The sequence below is a fragment of the Schistocerca serialis genome, chromosome 9 (assembly GCF_023864345.2).
Source record: "Schistocerca serialis cubense isolate TAMUIC-IGC-003099 chromosome 9, iqSchSeri2.2, whole genome shotgun sequence".
Taxonomy (NCBI): Eukaryota; Metazoa; Arthropoda; class Insecta; order Orthoptera; family Acrididae; genus Schistocerca; species Schistocerca serialis.
Window position 1 is genome coordinate 162,282,595 of NC_064646.1, and position 23,601 is coordinate 162,306,195.

General features: G+C 40.3%; 1 protein-coding gene across 1 annotated transcript in view; it reads right to left on the reverse strand.

The window, feature by feature from the left end:
* The window catches only part of LOC126419447 (probable tubulin polyglutamylase TTLL2), a 410,877-nt gene extending 398,853 nt beyond the window's left edge, over window positions 1-12,024 (reverse strand). Inside the window, exon 1 of the mRNA XM_050086635.1 lies at window positions 11,946-12,024. The gene's annotated coding sequence lies outside the window, so the exon portion shown is untranslated. The remainder of the gene's footprint in view (window positions 1-11,945) is intronic.
* Window positions 12,025-23,601: the final 11,577 nt, after the last annotated feature.

Consider the following 23,601-nt stretch of genomic DNA (forward strand, 5'->3'; position numbering starts at 1 on the left):
TCCTACTCGGGGCACACATTTCCAGCTATCCCTGTTGATGTATATCAACGCTTGTCGGCAGCGTGGAGTCTTGCTTTAATTATCATTTCATTTCATGAGCATTCTGCTGTGGCACTTTTCGCTCGGCACAACTCTCTTCAGTTCGGTAGAATTGTGTTGTCAGCGTTGTTTACTCTTCGATACTTGTTCGTGGTATGTAGCACGTTGATAGGTCCAGTGGCTGTTTTGTACAAAAAGAGGAAGTCTAGCGATCTATCGTCACAAGCTTAAAAAATGTATGGGAATGACAGAAGAGAAGGATGAGCCGCATAATCGATGTGTTCTACAAATTTGCTAAGAAACGACTTTTTAATCCCACGCAGAAGGAATTGAAAAATTTAGTTGGCAATGAGAGAGCAAAAAATTACAGCGATCGACAGACCGGATTCATTGTTATATTCATCAAGAAGCTCTTTGTGCTAAATATGCAGGCATGGAGCAAGTGAAAAAATTGTTGGTACGAACAGTAAAATTTCTGAAATCGCAAGCGTTATTCCGCTTTCAGTTACAAAATTTTTCGATAGAACTCAACGAAGAGCGTGGAGGCTTTATGTATTACTGCTGCGTACGTTGGTTAAATCAAGGATCATGCCTAAAACGATTTTTCGATTTAAACCTCGCTGTTATTGAGACGAAAACTAGAACATCCGAATAGATTCCAGTCTTTGCATTTTAAGAAATTTGACTGCACATTGCCCACACTAAGACACTGCCAGGGCCGAAACAAGCTATTTTTTACTTGATGGGGATTCACCGAGCGAGGTCGCGCAGTGGATAGCACACTGGACTCGCTTTGGGAAGGCGGCGGTTCAAACCCGCGTCCGGCCATCCTGATTTAGGTTTTCCGTCATTTCCCTAAATCGCTTCATGCAAATGTCGGATTGGTTCATTTGAAAGGGTACGACCGGCTTTCTCCCCTAATCTGCTGGTACCAATGATCTCGCTATTTGGTCCCCTCCCCCAAATCAACCAACCAACCATCTCTCTTTTACCGTTGTGTTCGAGGTAGTAGTGTTAGTAGTAGCGGATTGATTTAAACAGAAAATCGCGTTGTAGAAGACACACATTCTGACAAACACAGTCCAGTTCCCTAAGCTCAATGGTGTTAAGGAAAATGCGAGGTTTGAAGAATTCTTTGTGGCCTTTAAAGAATCACAAGAGTAATTTTCTGAACTTTTTGAGGAGACTGCCAATCTTACACATCTTTTCGAGCTGTTTTACAGATGGTTTGCCGTTTCAGTTGAAAGCACCGCAGTGCATGTGTAGGTGTAACTGACTGATCTTCACGGCAGTTTCCGTTTTAAGAACAAATCAATTTAACGTTAATACTGTCCAAGACTTCTACATTGTTTTCCTCGGGTAGAGTTTCTACGTCTGCATAATGAGACTGCAAAAGTGCTACAAAATTAGACCAACATATGTGTGTGAAAGACGTTTTTTCGATTATGAAACAAAATAAGTGCCCGCCGCTGTGGCCGAGCGGTTCTAGGCGCTTCAGTTTGGAACCGCGCTGCTGCTGCGGTCGCAGGTTCGGATCCTGCCTCGGGCATGATGTGTGTGATGTCCTTCGGCTAGTTAGGTTTAAGTAGTTCTAAGTCTAGGGGACTGATGACCTCAGATGTTAAGTCCCATAGTGCTTAGAGCCATTTGAACCATTTTTAAACTAAATAAGTCTCGATTACGTGGCAACCTGAGTGCGAAAATCTGTGAAATTGTTTGCATCTGTCCAGATGCCGACAGGTTCTATCAGAGAAAAATAATACGTCTCCAGAGCGCCAAACATAAATAATACAGAAAACTTGTTTTATTATTTACCTATGTTGTTGAGAAATATGAAATATAAAACCAAGTCGTACGCAGTGCGACTCCACTGCCATTTAAATGCGGCACGTTCGCAGTTTCTCCCCCCTCACGCGTGACGTGGCGGTGCGACGAACGTGCCAGCCATGCTGAGCGCTATGCCACTCGTCCCAAGGCACACACAGCCCACGATCCGAAATCTTGGCCACATATGGCGTAGAGGGAGGAGTAACAACGAAGCATCGGTCGAACGCGGCTTTTTAAGCCACCTCATTCGTGGTAGGACTACATTTCCCGAAGTTTCTCTCAGAGAATGTGTCTGCGACACGCCTCTCCCCTGTTTAGTCTTTCGTGGTCGCTCCGCTTTGCACTACTCAGCACATACTCGTATACTCCCAGATGTTTAATCAATGTGACAGTTTCCAGTGACTCCTCGGCAGTCGTATAACCAAACAATAACGGCACTTTCCGCCTGTTTATGAGCACTAGGTTGCATTTGTTTTCCCGCGGGTTTGACATCGCAACTCAAAGACATCGATCAATTGCTGCTTAATACTTTAAAATTTTAGAACCCGTAACGATGTCGGCACCTTTGTTCCGTATACGTGCCAGTATCGTTTTGGTGCGTGCTACGATGACTGTTTTCCGAAACTGGATACTACGATGTTAAAGGTGCCTCGAACAAGCAACATTCATAACAATTTTGAGCCATGTTTGGAAGCTGTATACATCAAAATCCATCGGCAGTAGCGCCAGAGACTTTGGGTGGTCGCGAAACTTAAAGACTTTCACTCGAACTTGGAATGTTGTGAATGTGTATCGATAACCAAACTCAGAAACACGCAATTCCAAGAATAGGATGATCCTACCTGAAACTATATATTTTTCAAACGTTAATCATTAATGATCCTTCCTAAAACTATATATTCTTCAAACATTAATCACGATTTTATTCAGAAGAACAACGAGAAGAGTTGATATAACTAACGCGCGTAAGAGAGATCCAGCACACGATCGAAAAATTACAACCTTCTCACTTTTTGCTACGAACTGATAGACTGATCGCACCCCACACTTTGGCACACCTTTAGATGTGCTTCGGGTTTCCAGTATAAAGCCCAAAGAGTAAAATACACCCCAAACATCTTTGTTATTGCTCAAATTTAGATTCTTTGATACTTCAAGGCATACTTCAGCACGTCAGTCAGCTTATAAGAGTTCAGAAATGACAACGCTTATAACTGTAAGCTGCGCAGTTAATCCAGCGACTTACCTTATCTGTAGCTGCGGGTCTTTAAATTGTTCGTCGTGAAGACGAACAATAAAATATTTATCTCCCTATTTTTTAAGTTTATTTACACTGCATATGGTATGCAGCGAGCTGAGTAGTATCTGGGTGTGGCACTACATTCGGATTTTTAGTGCACTGAATGTGCAAGACGTATGATTTGTTTGCGGCCAGATTTCGAGTGCCCGACGTATGGGATACTCCGTCTTACAAGTCATGCTGGCATTGGGCGTTTCACCCGTCACTGTTGTAGGTTGTTGGCTTCGTAGGGTTTGCCTGTTGCCGTCTACCCTACGGTCAGACTCAAATGACCTCACCTGATAGCCTTCTGTTTCCTGTTCCGTGGTGGCATCGGCCTTCTTCTCGCACTGATGGGAATCTGATTGTCGACTGAAATTACTTGATCAGTGAAGGGGACAAAGGGCACTGCAAACCAGCAACAGTGCGGCATCTCAAGTGAGACCGGATATCTTCTTGAAAACATCTAGAAAGGCAAGGCTGTCTCGTTACAAGAAGATGGGAACTTGCTAGTCGACAAATTCGGACTAGACAGGTGGTCAATAAGCTTGCTGGTGGTCCAGGCCAGAAGTACATGAGAAGACATAAAACAAAAGAGAAATCATTTAACTAATCCAGATCCCAGAGGCCAGAAGTACATGAGAAGACATAAAACAAAAGAGAAATCATTTAACTAATCCAGATCCCAGAGAGGGTACTGATGCAATAAATTAGAGATGATTCTCCAGGACTCGTATTACAAAATGGTTCAAATGGCTCTGAACACTATGCGACTTCACATCTGAAGTCATTAGTCCCCTAAACCTTAGAACTACTTAAACCTAACTAACCTAAGGACATCACACACATCCATGCTCGAGGCAAGATTCGAACCTGCGACTGTAGCGGTAGCGCGGTTCCAGACTGAAGCGCCTAGAACCGCTCGGTCAGAGCGGCCGGCTCGTATTACAAACGAAGGTAATGAGCCACGACTAGATACGTCTTGCGGGCATGCAGACAGAGGCAACGCGTCAAAGATTTCCGTTCTGGCATTGCAGATACTGTGTAGCTGAATTCCCCGAGTAGCTAATCGCGTATTTGTAGTTTAATCAAGAATGGATGTTCTAGGAGCTTTCTATCACTAACGGCTTGACTGAAGTCGAACGATACTGTGCGTGTTAGCTTCCAAGGTGGTGGAAACGTACACTTGTATCGCTATCATTTAGGCAACTACTGTGCTATTGCTGGTCGCAACGTAAAGCCTGCCTACAACTGCAACGAACTCTCGACTCTTCTCGGCAGTTTTGTTACCTCGGAACCTGCATCTTTAGTGAGCAAAAGGTTCCTACAGTCAACTTCACTCTGGTCGGCCCACGTGCAGTTGGCGGTCTTGAGGGTGGCACCAACTCTCCGACCGCGGGAAGGATTGGTATTCCTCCGCACAACCGTTTCCTTGGCTTGAATCTGAAACTTGCGGCCACTGGAGCTTCTGCAGATCTGCACCGTCTTGTGTATTTTATGAATTAAATGACTGGTGATCACGACAACTGTTCCGCCCCCACCACTGGATAATCCTCTACTTACGCAAGCTATCGGTGTACAGCCCCATGCATACGGTCACTGAACCGGTAATTGTATAAGTGGTCTGAATCTGTGGTTGAAAATTGTACTTTACTATCTCTCTCTCTGTAATGGAGCTGGACTGGACGGTTATTGAGACTTCGCTACCTGACGTGAACGTCTCGTCTTACCTGGGCCACATTGGAAGAAGACGGTATTTTTGGAGTGCATATAATATATTTAAAATAGTGACGCGATGGACCGATGAGATAACAGCTTCGCGTGGAGGAGTTTCATAGCGAAAATATTCAGCTTATTATAACTTTACGTAAATGGAATTCTATGGAATTTTTTAAAACAAAGCAATGTCATGAATAACTAAATGGAAACAATGACGAAACATTCGAATTACCGAGTGTGAAACAGCTGCTGTCTTCGAATTATAGTTAGACTCAGTCAACTCGTACAAATACCTGGGTGTGAAAATTCGCAAGGATATGAAATAGAACGCTCACATAGGCTTCGTTATAGGTAAACCAAGTGCCGACTTCGTCTCATTGTTAAAATACTATGGAAATGGAATCTGTCTGCAGAGTAAATTGCTCAAAAAACACTCGTGCGACCCATCCTAGAAAATTACTCAAGTTTGTTGCTCCCGTACCAAATAAAACGAATACAAAGAAGGGCAATTCGATTGATCACAGGTTTGTCTGATTCGTGGGAGAGTGTCGCAGAGATATTGATAGACACAAACTATTCCCAGAACGCATACTTCCAAAGTTTCAACCACCAGCTGTAGGTGATGAATCTACTAGACCCTCTACGTACCGCTCTCGTTTGTATCGCAAGGACAAGATAAGACTAACTGCAGCATGCAAAGAGGCATTTGAGCAGCCACTCTTCCCATACTCCATACATTAATGGGACGATAAGAAGTCCTAATAATTGGTACAATGGGAAGTATCCTTTGTCATAAGCTTCGCAATGGTTTGCAGAGTATGGATGTAAATGAACATACAGAGTGTTTGTTGGCGGCATGTGATGATAATCGCTTCGAGTTATCAAATATACCAAAACATACACGATCTTCTTTTATTTATCAAGATTTTTTTCAAGATGCATGACAATTACTTCGATTTAACGAGAAATTTGAGTTATCAAGGTTCGAATTGTCAAGAATCGACTGCATCTGTTGTCCGACCATTTGCATCTGTAATTCTGTGTGATGTCCTTAGGTTAGTTAGGTTTAAGTAGTTCTAAGTTCTAGGGGACTGATGACCATAGATGTTAAGTCCCATAGTGCTCAGAGCCATTTGAACCATTTTGTAATTCTGTGACTACATTCGGTACAAATAAGCGTATTAAATCGCCCAAACAACAATCCGTGGTTTCTCGTTTTCAACAAACAAAATTATCCCACCATACGTTTGTTGTTCCTATATTTCCACGCAAATGTTTTCAGACCACTGTTCCCTGCATCAGACTGAAACATTTGTCCACATTTCGATACTATCACTGAAATTTTGTACCATCAACGGGGAAACAACAGAAGACGCAATGTGTCAACACCATACGTCTTCTGTCAGAATTAGTCAACAGCGAGACAGGAGTTTTGATGAGTTATGGCTGTACAGGCTCATAATCTGAGGCATTTCGTCACATAGATTCCTTCTGTTAGCTACGTTACTGTGCAATTGAAACTCCAGGGAAGTCCTAAATCAGGTCACAGCTCTCGTAGGATAAAAATATCATAATGATAGGCGAACGCTAAAGTATACTGTACGCTACGAAACCAATTGTGAACCAGTCTTCTAAATTCAGTTACTGAGGTGAGAGCTGTACGTTGAGTTTCGATAGGACTCCTTTTTAATACGCGTGTGCCACAGATAACCAGAAGTAATACGCGACGATGCTTGTTGTGTTACAAACATCGCTGTCGAAGAAGCCTTAATGAAATAATAAATTACAGTGTATGACATCTAGACAGACGCTTGTGGCTTTTTTGTACGCCTAGGGATCGCTTTTTGCCTCAGTGCATTGTTACGGCAGCTGAATTCAGCCAGCGTAGTGTGATAGTCTAGAGCTGTTACCAGTCATTTTGGCTCATGCTAATAGTCTTGATCGATGGAGAAGAAATTAAAGTATTTCCTTGAGAATGAAATGTATATTACCTGATCTCTGGACTGCTTTGTTGTTATCTGTCGAACTTGGCAGTAATCGTAAATCTTAGGGTCGATAGTGTTCTGTGTCAAACTAGCGCCAAATTTAACAAAAAGGACAGTAAGTGTAGCGCTGTGTAGTTATTTGAATAGGTACTTAATGTTGTGTTTCACCATCAGGCTTTTTTGCACCAAAAATGTGACGAATCAGTTCCAGTTTCATCGCCAGAGCTACAACAGATTTTTAAAGTAAGGAATGAGGCGAGGATAACAGCTAACAATAATAATGACTGCTGCTGTTGAGAACTGATATGAAACTCATAGCAATACGTACCATTACTGGAAACGAGCACGTGAATAAAAAACATTCACGAAACAACTGAGCTTTCTCCATTTCTGTGACACGTCTAACACAGGTAACGCTTGAGTAAGGTGGAACTTCCCCTACACCCAGCCCCTCGTGCACATCTGTATATGATCCGAAAATGCTTCATGCATTGGGGTAACTATTTAGAATTCGACCTTTTCCTTGTTAGCAAGCGTTGATTTCATCCAAAAATCAAAAACGGTTGCATAGTGGTTTGAAGTTAAACACGTCCATTTGCTGGACTGGTCTGTTCCAAGTCCAGTCAGATCACCTTGCGCGCTATAGAAAAGAAGGCACTCTATTTCCTTTTCTGCAGGAAACGTTGACATGATCTGTCCATGGTCACTTTGAAACACTGGAATGTACACGAGGCACAAAAGTCATGGGATAGCGATGTGCACACATACAGCTGGCGTTAATATCGGGTACACAGGCGGTAAAGGGCGGTGCATTAGCTGAGCTGTCATTTGTAGTCACGTGATTCACGTGAAAAGGTTTCCGACGTGTTTATGGCCGCACGACGGGAACTAATCCACTTTGAACGCTCATTGGTAGTTGGTGCTGGTGCTAGTTGGGCACACAACACTACCGGCCCGAAGACTTCTGCAGATACAGACACTCCTTTTCGGAAGTCGTAAGGGAATCCAATATTCCGAGATCTACAGTGTAAAGAATATACTGAGAATAGCAAATTTCAGGCATTACCTCTCACCGCGAACAACGCAGTGGCCGATGGCCTTCACTTAATGACAGAGAGCAGTGGCATTCACGTAGAATTGTCAGTGCTTACAGACAAGTAACACTGCGTTAAGTAACCGCATAACTAAATGTGGGACGTACAATGAACATATCTGAACTGACAGTGTGGCCAAATTTGGCGTTAATGGGCTATGGCAGCAGACGACCGACGCGAATGCCTTTGCTAACAGCGGATCGTCTGCAGCGCCTCTCCTGGGCTCGTGACCATATCTGTTGGACCCTAGACGATTTGGAACCTGTGATCTGGTCAGATGAGTCCCGATTTCATCTGGTAAGAGCTGATGGCAGGGCTCGAGTGCGGCGCAGACCCCACGAAGCCATGAACACGAGTTACCAAGAAATTACTGTGCAAGCTGGTGGTGGCTCCATACTGGTGTGGCCTGTGCTCACATGGAATATAGTGGTCCAAGTGAAGCGACCATTGACTGGAAATGGTTATGTTCGAATACTTGGAGACGATTTGCAGCCATTCATGGATGGAATTATTATGGATGATAATGTGCCATGTCACCGGCTCACATTTGTTCACGTCTGGTTTGAAGAAAGTTCTGGACATTTCGAGCGAATGATTTGACCAATCAGAACGCCCGACACGGATCCGATCAAATATTTATGGGACAAAATCGAAAGGTCTGTTCGTGCAAAAATCCTGCAACAGAGACATTTTTGCAGTCGTGGGTTATTTCTGCAGGTGACTTCCAACGACTTGTCGGCTCATGCCACGTCGGGTTGCTTCACCACGCAGGGCAAAAAGAGATCCGACACAGTATCAGGTGGTGTCCCATGACTTTTGTCACGTCAGGGTCGTCAGACGCGTTCTCTTTGGTGTTTCTGCAGATATGTGTAGTTTCACTTTTGAAATGTGTCGCTGCAGTCATGCCAAACAAATAGGTCTACTGCTCGTCACGTCTTTCATACGACGCCTGTCCCCTTTACAAAGAAAATTATTTTTAAAGCGGGATTTTACGATCCCACTGGATACAGCGATCCCATTCGTTTCATCGATATTCATTAGCAGGGACAGTAAAACACGAATAATAATAACGAGTACTTCAACGGCGACAGCACCGATCTGGCCCGTGCTGACTGCTAACCTCTTGTAACAGCGATACTCAGTGGCTCCTAGAGTACTGGTTATTTCTCGTGATTTGCTTCCTTTGAATACATATCTATAAAAAAAAATAGCACACTAGATTACTATGGGTCCACCCTGTCGAATGAACACGTAAAATTCCACTTTAAAATTTTTTTGTTTGTAACGGTGAACAGACTAAAGTTTTCCGTCGACACTGCGTGTCACGTGAGCATTATTTGTTTGGGAGCACTCCATCTAAACATTGCAAAAACAAAGTTGCAAATATCTGCCGAAACAGCTAAGAAAATGCTCCTGACGACTCCTATGGTGTATGCTGTGACCTACATTATTAAATATTTGAAACTTTAATCTCGACGAATGACCTTTCTGGAATACAAATGTGTTACCTTTTGTTTCCTGCCCAATTACAGACGAATCCCGAAGTACGCGAACTGGATAGCTGATGGTCCATATAAGTAATACTACTGCTAGTCATTCCTGTTCCACTAGCAAATGGTGAGAGCGAAATGTCTATGCATATTTCTGTACAAGCTATTATCTCTTTTGCCATGTCTTCGCAGTCTTTTCGCGAAATGAATATTCGTTGCAGTAGAATCGTACTGCAGTCTGTCGCAAATTTCGGTTCGCTAAACTATCTCAGTAGTGTTTCGCGAAGAGAACGTCTTCTTTCCTCCAGAGATTCGCATCTGAGTTTACGAAGCATTTACGTGATACGCATAAATTCAATCTACCAATAACAAACACACCTCTGAATCATTTCAATGCCTTCTTACTTTAAGTCTCCCAATATACCAAAGTCGAACATTTGCCTTCCCTACAACCGCTCTTCCGTGATCGTTCCATTTTATGTCGCTTTGCAGTGTTACGCCTAGACATTTAATCGATGTCACCATGTCACCCCACTAATACTATATTCGGAAAGTATAGGATTATTTTTCCCACTCTTCAGCATCAACTTAAATTTTTTCCACGTTTAGAGCAAGTTACCTTTCATAACACTAAATAGAATACGCAGACAATTGAAGTAGTGATACATAGACGACAGATTATGCTAGTCACTGCAGCTGAGGTGCAATACTTTTCTACGTAGATTAGACCGAACGAACGACCCATTTAGCGTACTGACGACATTAAGAGAATCTGAAGCAGAAGTTTGTTCCGAACTCACAGAGCTGCGCAGTGGTGAACTGAATATATGACTTAGTTCTGAGCCATTTACCGAAAGAATCTGAGCTTAGAACATATTTAATGACGTCACAAATCGTAACAGATCTATTGCCCTACTGAGACCTTGGAATGTAGATAATTGTAGTAGCAATCAAAAAAATAAATTACGCAAAGTGTTTTCCCTTATTAGAGGAACTTAATTATTTATTTTGGATGGAACACAACATGCAAAAATGGAAAAAAAGAAAATAACATCTTGGGTTGTCGGGTGTTCTGCCGGACATCAGCGTCGTACTTGCACGATATTTCGGTAGCGTAACTCGTTACCTTCATCGTGTGCGACCTGAGACTACTGAGTAGTTACGCTACCGAAATAGCGTGGAAGTACGACGCTGATATCCGGCAGAAGCCCGACAACCAAAGACGTCATTAGATCGCCGGGAAAGCCTAAAGAATTACAAAAAGAAAATAATTAAAAAGTTGTTTAGCACCATTAACGAAGAGAATATGCCGAATTAAAATAACGTTTCTGACGCGTAGAACAATGAAGTAGATCGAATACTAATATCTTATCAATACTACTACAAACGAATGAGTGCATGTCTGTAAGAAAATCAAATCTTGACTTGGATACTATTATGGATCTGAATTCCAGACATCCCAACTGTCGAATTAAGTAATTACCCAATTATTGTTTCGATGTACGAAAAATTAATCAGAGAACTGGCAAGGACCAAATACTTAAAAAGTAGCGATGACATTTAATTAACATCATATTTTATCTAGCGAACATTGTTTGCTCATCGTAGCAGCAATAATAAAACAGCGATAATATCACTGTCTACAGTACCAAAAAGAAAAAGCGAACCACAAAGGGAACAGAGAGTAAACAGCTATTACATGCAAGGTATATGTGTACGCACAGTGCGTGCTACGCTAACCACAAGACTGCTTTGTTCAGTGCAAGGAGCAATAAAGTGCTACGTTGCGCTTTGGGATCTACATTTGTTTTCATATGACTTGTGCGTTTGAATTGTTCTGCATTTCTGTGAAGTTGTCTTCCACACGTGAAGCGTCTTGAGTATATTTTACGAAACAGACACAGACACCCCAAGCACCATCCACAAAAATTTTAGGTGAGTGCGTATTCTGAATGATATGGAGCTTGCTTGTGAGTTTCTGTGTAATGAAGAATACACAAGGGCCTACGGCTAAGGAGGACAACTGCAAGAAAATACAGAGCAACACACACACACATAGGTCAAATTCGTGCATACGCGCAGATCATAACAACAGGCAACCATAGTAAAATCTTGAAACACTCTTGTTTCATGCAAAAAAGTAACTGGTACTGTGATTTTGATCTTCTCGGTCTATATTTAATAATTGCAAACGTTCAACTGATAAAGCTATAATCTAGAACATATTTTGTTTGCACCGTAATTTATTAAAGAAATGCAAAGTCGGGAAGAGGAATTACTATTTACTACTGTCTATACGTAAAGCACAATCCCTAAAAGTGTGACATTACATTGCAGGTCAATGAAGCTGCTTATAAGAACAGAAGTGAAGCTCGTACGTTCAAATTTGAAAGCTTTTATTCAGAATCGCTTTGGGTTATCGCTATAATGTTTCGATTGCTCTTTATGTAGTGCTGCCGATGAGGCTCTACCTACAAACGAAGGAGGTTGATTATGCAAAGCAGCGGCGTACTTTGAGGTTTCCGCGGCAGACGCCGGCGGCGCTGGATGCTCGTGTCGTCGCGACGCCGGCGTCGTGTGGCGGCGGCGGCGTGCTGTGCCCGACTGCCGCCCCCGTGCGCTATGTGGCTGTCGCCGCCTCCGCCCCCGCCGCCCCCACCACCGCCACCGCACCGATCCGTCTACCCCCATCCCCAACGAGGCGCTCGCTGGCCCAAAGTTGGAGCGACCTACTGTGGACCACAGCCTCGACGGAGAAATACGACCTGCTTTCTGACGGTACTCCGCAAAGTAATGTCGTCCAACCAGACATTGACTTTAATCTCTGAGTCCGGTTATCCCTCGCACTGTCCTTACCCTTCGTCTTTTCGCTCTCTACATCTCTTTTTGTGATGCTCTGCTCCTCTGTCCTATCCCTCTATGACAGTGGTCGTCAAACGTTTTAGCTCGAGAGCCGCTTATGTAGCGATGTCATTATTAACTGGATCAGAGAACCTGGCGTTGCCCGGGTCAGAATATATGGCGTGGAAGAAGGTATGAGTACCACTGCAGATAAGAGATAAGTACAGACGTATATCTCTTAAGTATATTACGAATGTAGTTATCCTGCTAGTAAGGTAGTTTGGTCGCGGAGCGTGACCGTGTGTGAGTGTGGTGGGCAAAACTTCGCACAATATGGAGCAATAAACAGTTTTAGGTAAAGCTAAATAATATATTATGACTTACAGACTTTACCGTAAACGTAAAAACGTTTATATTGTTTCATTCACGATGCAATATAATGGTGATAGCGTCCTCAACATGTTTCAGCCATACTGTGTTGGGTGGACGTTCTTAATTGGGCTTGTCAGATATTTCAATATAATGCGCGATGTGAAAAAGTGCTCTTAGAAAACCTATTCTCTATGGCTTTACCGTATTAGTGTAAATACACGTTTGTAGACTACAGTTCTCACCCTGTTCGATTCGCACTGGCATTAACATAACGTTACAATGTAACAGTCCACACTACACTGCTGAGAAATGTGCAATTTTTTTTATCTGCTCCTCATTGAACTTGTGTAGCCAGGCCTAATTCACATGTGGGCAAGGACGATCCAACAAGAGCAGCATTCGGGAAATAGGAACTGCACACTAATCAGCTGATGGTCACCATTTGAAAAAAGATTCTGACCATGGGGTATCAAAATAACTATTACATCTTCCAGCTCATGACAGACTAGTTATTTGTCCCACCCATCACTGATTGTCGTACACCTAATAAGACAGCAATTCCTGCACAATGAATGTGATAGTACCACAGATACTTAAGCACTAAGATATTTCTGCTGTAACTCAGCCAGATTTCCAACAATTGCGAAGAGTTTTTCACTCTTCTTAAACATTATGTTCTTGTCTGTTTTCGTAGTCCAGACAACTCATCCTTTCGCTACTGTGCTCCCTCACTTACATTGTATATAATATACTGTTCAAACCACACACAAAACTCTAAGCAAAATGATTTATGTGCAAGTTCAGACTTGTTTATAACGAACAGAAGTGAGAGCTAAAAACAGCGTTGTCAACATGCTTAGATCACCCCAGCAATGAAATGCCACATACGAAGAATGCTGAAAAATTTCTATCATCTTTACTCAAAAAATTGCTCACTCTGATTGCACCAGCGACTAATACAATAACCGAATAATATACTGGGTAGTTCTTATAAATTTCGTGATGCGGGTTGTCGAGTAAATAATTTGTAAAAACTCTCAAAAGGCGATTTTTAAATTTTTGTTAGTAAATTTTTACGAAATATAGATACCTACAGCAGAAAAGAGATTGTTAATAGTTGGATTAGTCGTATGTGGTAACAGAAAAGGAAAATTAGCATTGTGTGACTTTCCAAATCGGACAACATTTTTTTGAAGATGAGAGAAAATACAATTTTAGTTTTCTCTTCTTAAATTTGTAAGTCACAAGACAGCCTATAAGTGTGTGTCAACTAAGTTTCAGCAAATTAAAAGAGAGTTTTAATGCAGGAACCCTGCCAGGCTTCCAGTACTTTCGTGTTATTAGTTATATTTTGTTTTAGTTCTCTACTGTTTCAAGAGTTATTTCCAAAATATACATTTATCACAGGCCAGTACAATTTAAAAAATCAAGATAAAATTAAAATATTTTATCTCTTAACACATATGCTATAAAAGTCAAATACACATTTTTTCTAGAGAAATTCATTATGATGAATTGATATGCACTCTATGACTTGAGATGAAGTAGCCCAGATACAAAACCCCCTCCACCAGCATCACTAATAGACGTAACAAGGAAGACATTCGAATAAATAAATACCGACAGACTAATAAAATTCGTCAACCAGCGACATTTGTTATCACATAGCCAACCTGGATTAAGAAAATATTATTTTACAAATGACCGAATTTTACCACCAACATTTGACATTACCCGAACAACTCAGGAAAATGCAACCTTTCCGTCTTGCGAGACATTGAACGTGCATTTAACGATGTATGGACTGACGTTTGAAAACAATTAATTAATGCAAAATTGTGAATAAAAGTATATATGGATATTTATGTGTGTGCATACAAGACGTATCCGAATATAATCGTTTAGTGCACTATTATTGCTTGAAGCGACACGTTTCCATTACTATGTCTCAAATGCTTTAAGGTGAAACTGCATTTGTAAATTTAAAGCCTTCGAGGGAAGTGGTGAGGTATTGCAGCATAATAGATAAACGATGACTTGGTGGATTTAGGTCTCTCATTGTATCATCTTTATTATTATTATTATTATTATTATTATTATTGTGCGGATACAGGCATCTGCAGAAACTTACCCGAGGTGAGGGAGGGGTGCAAGACTCTTAACACTGTCATTTTCGATGTAAATGTGTTCGTCACTTTTGATATGTATCATGCCACAAGCACTGAAGTTTATAGCTAACACTAAAACATTATGTCCCTGAGAACTGATGGTTATCCACTCAGTATTTGTTGCACATTCATTACTTCGTTACTTGAAACAACAAACGAGTTTACAGCAGTTGCAGTTGGCATCGTATTGTCTCACTGATGTCAGCCATGTAGCGCTGCATTTGCCTAACGAGAGATTTAGCGGAATTTTCTAATGAATGAAAACATCGTGCTCTAGATTCCAAGGGGAGGAGTGGAGGACAAGTGCCAATGATGCATGGGGACGTGTGGCGTCCTCATATCAACGTTCCGAACCGCACTATTACTGGACAGTCTAGAGAGAACGTCAATAATGACCGTCTAGAAATAAGGCGTTTAAATGCGAGTTGAATATTATAGACCAGATGTGAAGACGGTCGTCGCGAACACGGTCTGTTCAGACAAATCTGAGAGTGTAAATGGTCCATAACTGCCAGAAAACTTGTGTCGTCGGTTGTCTTACATTGGGTGAAACCACTTACATTAATACATCGCAGACAGTAGCTTCATTCGATTGTGTCATTCGACTGAAATGAAACGACTGAACAAAAAGCTACAGAGTGGCCAATCGGTTAGTAAGACCATTGGGTTGGCCCGTGTCGAGGCAAGGCGCTCGGTTATCTGTTCGTGCCGGAAGCGTTCCTGAACACTTTACTTACATATTCATCAGTAGTTCATGAATATGTTTACACACACGTATGAATACGGTTGATCATAACGTACTGTACCAGCTCGTATGATGCAATTATGCTAGCTGCTGTGAAGCTACATTACACATCTGGTTGAGGAGGAACATAAGGTTTCTAAGATGCTTTCATTCTTAATGAGTGAGATTTTACAGTGCGAAAAAAATTAGTTCGATTCATCCATCGGCTGGACTGTAACGGGCGATACAGCACAATACTTGAAGAAATACGAATATGATGTCTTGAAATACTCTATGTGTATTAATTGACCTAAATGTAAACATGAAAACCAACCACTCAAAATTTCTTCCGGTAACGCGAGGCTGTTTTCACGGAAAATCGTAGAAAGATTTAAGGATATTTATTAACAATGAAGTTGGTAGGGTGCTGCCAGATGAACTACACTATGTTTCAATGTTTTGTTACGGTGTACTGAAGTTTAGAATTATGTTCTTTTGCATCTGTACAAAAAAGTGTTTAGAAAACAAGCAGCTGTTGTGGATCACTACAGCTTTCCTTGAAAAAGTAATTATTCTTATAGAGACCAGTGTCATTCAGAGCACTCCTGCGAAAATAGCTTTGCGTTACTTGCAGTTAATTTCAAATTATTGATTTATCATTCTTTCTGTTATATTTTGATATTGATGTGCTTATATAAATTAAATGTCGGCCGCGTTTATTTTGAGACGATCAAACAAATTCCGAATCAAGCATATGTTATGTAATGTGAAATGCAGAAGTACAAACGTAGATTTTGTAGGAGAACCCTCTTTGTATGAATGAGATGAAACGACATGAATAAATACCACACGAAAATAAGGCAATTGTTCGGAAGTCAACTGTATAAAAATAAAACAAGAACATGAACTGGTCACTTAATGTATCACATCGCACTTTGTGGTTATTACTTTCTTTCCAAAGTACTGCCGTAGCGGAAAAAAATTAATTTTATATTTGACCCAATAAATGAAAGCCTTTCAGAGGAACCGTTTTAAATTAGACTTCTCACATACCGGCACTGGCATAAAATCAGTGCTTAATTCGCAACTACCTTATCAGTTTGACGTAGTTCAAGAACAGATGCCATATGCCACCTTACTAGCATTCAAATACACAATGTTAACTTGGAATATAAATAAAAGCCGGCCGCGGTGGTCTAGCGGTTCTAGGCGCGCAGTCCGGAACCGCGCGACTGCTACGGTCGCAGGTTCGAATCCTGCCTTGGGCATGGATGTGTGTGATGTCTTTAGGTTAGTTAGATTTAAGTAGTTCTAAGTTCTAGGGGACCGATGACCACAGTAGTTAAGTCCCACAGTGCTCAGAGCCATTTGAACCATTTTAGAAATAAAAACTAAATTTGAAATACCTCCGTTACATTAAGGGAACTAAATACCTTGAAGTTAGTGAGCCTCTGAAAGTACCTTTATCACAGATTAACGATTTGGTCAAGAAGCTTAAAACCAAAAAATATATATACATTATAGAAATGATTGTTTTAATTACCTGGATGGTTTCTTTCGTTTGGGCAGTGCGACGATTTATCTGCGGAGATGTCCTGAGTGGCTGCCGCCTACACATGCAGAAGAGAAATCCTCTCGCAAGTGCAACATGACTTTAAGCTGTCAGTTCCTAATTTTATCTTAACTATGTAGGCGAACTAGTCGTGCCTTACTAAAGTTAACAGCAGCAATACGTTACGTCGGTTTGTACTGTAGAGCACTTAATGACAAGTTTAAAATTTACTTCAATTTCATTCCAAGGCTTCTGTGGGTGTATCTTCCGATGTGACTAGTTTCTATTACTTAGTTTATGAGTTAGAAATATGGAGTGTATTCAAGTACTATCCGATTAACTACGTTAAAATTACTAAAGAATGAATGTATACGATTTGTTGTCTTTTACCTAGGTCTAAGCTCCTGAAATAATGACTTACTTGCACACATTACCTACTTCCTTCCGTATTTGAATTCCTTCATTTTTACGGTAACCGTTGACAGATCAAAGATGACGGAAGTGAAAGACCTTCAACTACACCTCTTCCACTCTGTTACATCTGTGCATTTTTACCAAAACGGAAAACAACACCATTCCTTTTATGTTTACTATTTCAGATCTTACCGAAAAGCAACGTTCGTTTTCGTCGCACGTAAATTATTAGTAATGTTTTCGTTCTCTGTGCTCGTCGGAAATGTCGACCTATCAACCAACAAAAGAAAGAGGGTTTGATTGTCGTTTATTTGTAGCGTCCCTCTGCATTAAAAGTCAAACAGTAGTTGCAGCTGCTTTGCTTGGTAACATCTAGTATATTAAGTACAGTTTTTGTTTGTGTTAAACGGCGGAAGGCTAGATATTTTTGTGCAGCATAGATTCCAGTATCATCTGTTCGAAAAATACTTAACAGTTAATTTTTCAGCCTCAGTGCTAAACGACGCGGACGTAAATTTGTGCTACTCTATCGTGTTTCTTCACATCATTAACTATGGGTTAATCGACAGTGTCTGCACTAACGTTACTATCGATAGTCAGGTTTACCTACGGATAATCATATCATTTATAACGTAATTCTTCTTTAACTGGAGTGCGAAAAATGGTCGGATCCTATTACCTCCATGTCGCGTGGAGTGCAGAGGGAAGGTAGGTTGCATGGAGGTATTAATCAACGTCAAATATGGAGGCCCCTTAGCCAGTCTGTGCTGTTTAGATACGTATGTTGTTAACAATTGGCCGCTGTGAGGGAGGAGAATTTTCTTGTTTGCCTTCCAATGATGACATCTCACGGTCGTGCACATCTCGTGCCGATCAGATGATTACGGTAAAAATTACTCACGCAATTAACATAGATTCGTGAAAGCCTATTATATAGATGGTTATCTCAAATGTATGAGCATACTCACTTGTTGCAAGCAACACAAATGTAAATAAGTCTGTTGTAATACAACAGAGTTAGCACAGCAAAATAACAGTTTAAAGATTTGTTAAGCATTTGTGATTTTACTGCATAATGCATTTCGAAATAAGAACAATTATCATCGCCATTAATTAAAGACACCCTCAATTGTCCTCTTCTGTTTCTGAGTCCTCATTGTAGCTTCAGGTGTTTTCAGTCGCACATGTTAATGTATAATGTGATTCGGAAACAAAAACATCGACGCGATCCTTAACGCCTTTGCGTCACTTCTACTTTCGTAGAAAGCAAAAATACCGTTCATATGTTGGTTGCCTGCGTTGTGTTCGATTAGCGGAGCTTGTTCCTTCAATGATGCACCATTTCTTGCAAAATCGAGTATAGTAAAAGCAGAACTTGTTGAGTTTTAAGTTTTTTATTTGTACGTTGGCTAGACATATTCATTAAAATATACCACTGTATTTACATGCTATCTGCTTCCACAGTATTGCAATGCACATTCATAAGCAATTCGGACGAAATGTGAATGTTTCAATGGATCTGAGACAGATCTAGTCTCTTCTTTCCAAGAGTTGACGGTGAATATCTGGGAATGTTTTTGCAAAAATTCCCAATACTGTAAACAATTCTTAAGCTCTTGCCCATTAATGATTAAATTCTTTGTTGAAACTTGTGCAGTGGATGCATTAGCTCACCATTATTTTTATTTTTTTCAAATTTACAGCATTCCTCAACCTGATTAATAATTTTTCGAACGTCACAAAGAAGAGTGCTGCCACTAAAGCTTCAAGTTCTTCTGGGTGTCATAGGAGGTGACCTCAATGTGCCAACAATGGTTTCTTCGTTACTCATTTGATTATTTAAACGTCACACAAAAACAGGATTATTCTTCGTCAAGTAACTATAGCGCGCCAACTGTCGAACCGCTCTCACTGGCACCAGTGAGATAAAGAGCACAGTCACGTCGAAGCGTTCGAATGGTTCCGACATGAAATGATGTGTCCTGTACGCGCGCCACTGATAGTATCTATTGATCGAGGAAATTCTGCGCTTCCAGTATTACTTTGTTTATGTGAGAAGTGAATAAATAGATTTTTTTGTTATTGTTTTGAAAATGATTCGTAAAAATCAATCATCTGTGTGTAATTTTTTTCAGGAAAGTGGGAGATAATAATCAGGTTGTAAAGTGTGCCATCAGCAGTAAAGAATATAAATATTCAGGGAATACGATTGATTTAAGAGACCACTTAAAAGGAAAGCATGGTTTAAAACTAGAGAACTATGGATTAGTAACAGAACTGAAAGGGGAGAGATCAACTTATGAGCTACATCAAGTGCAAGAGATGCAAACAAAAAAAACATAGAAGCTATATAAGAAATTAATTTAATAGAAGTCAGTTGTTCGACGCCAATTCAAAAATAACTTTATTCTCTTTACACAAGAATGCTGCCGAACAGAACTTCCGACCATCAAGGTTTGGAAAAATTTGTTCGTACCATAGCAGATATGAGGTGCCAGATAAAACTACACTTAAATGTTCACTGATTCCAAAATTATACGAGCAGATAAGAAATAAACTAGAAAAAAACCTTACAAAATGAAATTTTTTTGAGTATTGCGACCGGTATGTGGACAAGCAACGCAAATGAAGGCATACTGGCAGTGACTTGCCACTTTATAATGGACGAAAATTAGTTTCACTCATATTAAAAGTGACAAAAACTGCAGATCATTACATCGCAGAATCTGTGGCATAAAAATGTATCCATCTTTGTCAATGCCATGCTGAGTTTCGTTTCATTCTTATGATCGGTACATGTCGGTACAAGTCGAGTCGGTATAGCTTGTAAAATTTTTCTTGGCAGCTTCACCATCCCCTCCCTCTTACACTCACAATTTGTAAGCGCTCGACCAAACCAGTGGCATAATAAGGCCAGTTAATGAAGACCAAAAAAATATCGAATGTGGCAAATAATTCGTGTAAGCCAAAATTTTTGTACAGTGGTTGGAGAAAGCGTCATGAACAGCATACTAGAAATCCTCACCGGTGGGGGGTGGGAGTGGGAGTGCGTTTGAGGGTAACTTTTGTTCGTTTTTCACGAATAATTCGAGATCTACGCCCTCTAACGAAAAGGTATCCTGGTACTAAATTTAACTACAGTATGTCCTACAAAAAAATAGCTCCTGCTAATTTTTTCTGTAGTTTGCAGGCCGATAACCCTTTTGTTTTGAGGTGTTATTGCAAAAGGATTATCGACCACATATCCAGACGTGTCGAATGTTTCAGGATTGTACCTAATTATTTCATATGGAGAGCAATCTTTCACCCAGTAGATGAAACTATCTACATCCATATAACGTAACTTGGGATCCACGAAGTTTGGTTTCACAAAGTCATAGTAAAAGCGGTACATGTGGTGTTTGGAGATGTCCAGAATACATGTACCGATATAGACAGGCAATGTGAATGGCACTGAAATCTTGATCATCTCCACAGCGACTAGTTCTTCATTGAATATGATAAACCCGTTTGAAATTTGGTCTGAAAATGTAATATTTTGTGCCATAACGCATATCCCACTTCTAAATTAAATGAATTTCATGGTATTCTCTAACATTTTAATGGTTTTTCAGAAAATTGAAAATTTTTATTACTTGCAACAATCTTTTTCAAAATCACACATCGTGAGAACCCTCTGTTCGGTATTAATATCATTATACTCCTTCATCCAGCAACGCTGCTGTAAGGAGATTCTGCATGTGATACTGAAAGTTTCATCTCCAACCTGAGACATAGCTGGAGGTTTTTGTAGTGCAGAATATGACGTTGTTTGTTCCCCAGCACTGTCAACGGCTTTGGGATGGAAACATTTCTCAGGATTAGCCGCTTCGTATATAGTGGCAAATCGTTGTACTTGTCATGCAAATGGGTGGGATATTCCAATTCTACCTCCAGAACATATCGCTCTCCAGCCTCTTCATCTATATTCTGGATCTTTTCCTTAAAACTGACGATTTCCTCCTCAAGCGCCATAGAAAGCCTCCGAATGGTGGGCTTTGTTGCATGGCGTACCTGTAAAGGTTGTTTACGTCCAGATAAGGAATGTAACGTAAATCATCATAAGGTCTGTACTTCTCATGGGTTATCCGCTTTGGAAAACTTCCATTCACCGGCACTAATTTAGTATCGTTATGATTTCTACGTCGTGGTCTTAGCGCTCTTTTGATCTCAGCAAACGAATAACCATTCTTGTGCAATGCGTTGGTGAGATGTTTTAACTCCGCGTGAAGCAGCTCTGGTTCGCAATTTTCCTTGCGCTATTCCCCAACATTTTTATGATGCCTCACTTTTGTTGTGGGTGGTGGTTAGAATCACGGTGTAAGCAACGGTCTGTAAGCTTGGGTTTTCTTTTTTGAAAACTAGTACATCAAGAAAATTTAATCTTTCCCTTGCCTCCTCCTCTATGGTAAACTGAATCTTCGGATTGATCTCGTTGAGATGTTTGTGAAAACGACCCAGTTCCTCTCTGTCATGCCACCAGGGAAAAAAAACGTATCATCCATGTACCAGAACCAAATATTCGATTTCTTGTTCGCAGTTTCCAATGCCTGGAACTTTTCCGTAAATAAGTTCACTGTGACTGGGCTTAAGGGGCTCCCCATAGCGACACCGTCCTTTTGTTCATACCGAACTCATAGTTCAATTTGAAATACGTGGTTGTGAGTCAATATTTAAACAGTTCTGCAAAAATCAGACTCAGCTGTTGCAACGCTTCACTCAGCGAAACCATGGCGAATAGCGATACCACATCAAAAGCAACTAATACGTCCTCCAGACGTACTACTATGATGTTCAATTTTCTAATAAAATGTGCCGAATTCCTGATATACGAATCCAATCGGCCCACATACGGTCGAAATAATGCTGTCAAAAACTTGGCGAACCCATAGCATTTGTAATGTTGTTGCTTAATTTGTGGTGTAAGCGGCGCTGATAGACAATAAAAGCGGGGTTAAAAGCTGTGAGCTGTCTGGGGAAGTTAACCTTGCATTACTGAGCAACTGTTTCACCAGGTATCCAGTCTAGCTTACCAAATTCGCAACCAGACTAACATTAATTATAATCTTTTTATCGTCATACGACAACCGGTGATATATATATATATATAGATATACATATATATATATACATATATATATATATATATATATATATATATATATATATATATATATATATATATATATATGTGTGTGTGTGTGTGTTCCGTAAGATTACAAACTCACATTTTTCACAATGCTAAATAAGGCACTAGTTTAGTTATGAATCAAGTTTAATATGCTGAAATTTCAATGAGCAATGTTAAAATAAATTTCCAAATATAAGCTGATTTATTTCTTTTTATTTATATTCTCTTAAATATAGACAATAAATATAAATAAAAAGAAATAAATCAGCTTATATTTGGAAATTTATTTTAACATTGCTCATTGAAATTTCAGCATATTAAACTTGATTCATAACTAAACTAGTGCCTTATTTAGCATTGTGAAAAATGTGAGTTTGTAATCTTACGGAACACATCAAATATGGAGCCAAGATTGGGAGACTACATACAACACTGCATTCACAAAATAACACACGAAGAACGTTGAAACACATGCAGGAGGAAATTAACCACAACCAACCGATTCAATTTTCACCCAAAGAAGTTACGTTCGTAGCGAAATCCTGTCCGTCATGTAATTACCACACACTGGTATACTAAATTCATACTAACTCTCTGTGAAAGCTTCCCGAAAAGAATAGCTGAGGGCTACTTTGATGATTACACCACATGTTTCACGTGGTCAACTTGGTTTACACAAACAGTGTAACTCCACAATAATTTTGATAATTAAAATAAATTAGATCGAAAAGCAATTTACAAAAGAAAAACCTCGAACTGGTTACTATCGTCTTACTATTAACCTGGTGGGTCAAACAATTGTATAAGCACATGGTACTGGTCTCACAAAGTACACCCCACGTGGGTTGAACATAAAGCAAAGTTTCTATATTGAAAAATATTGTCAAGACGAGACTTTATAATCTCACGCACATTCGCATTTAAGAT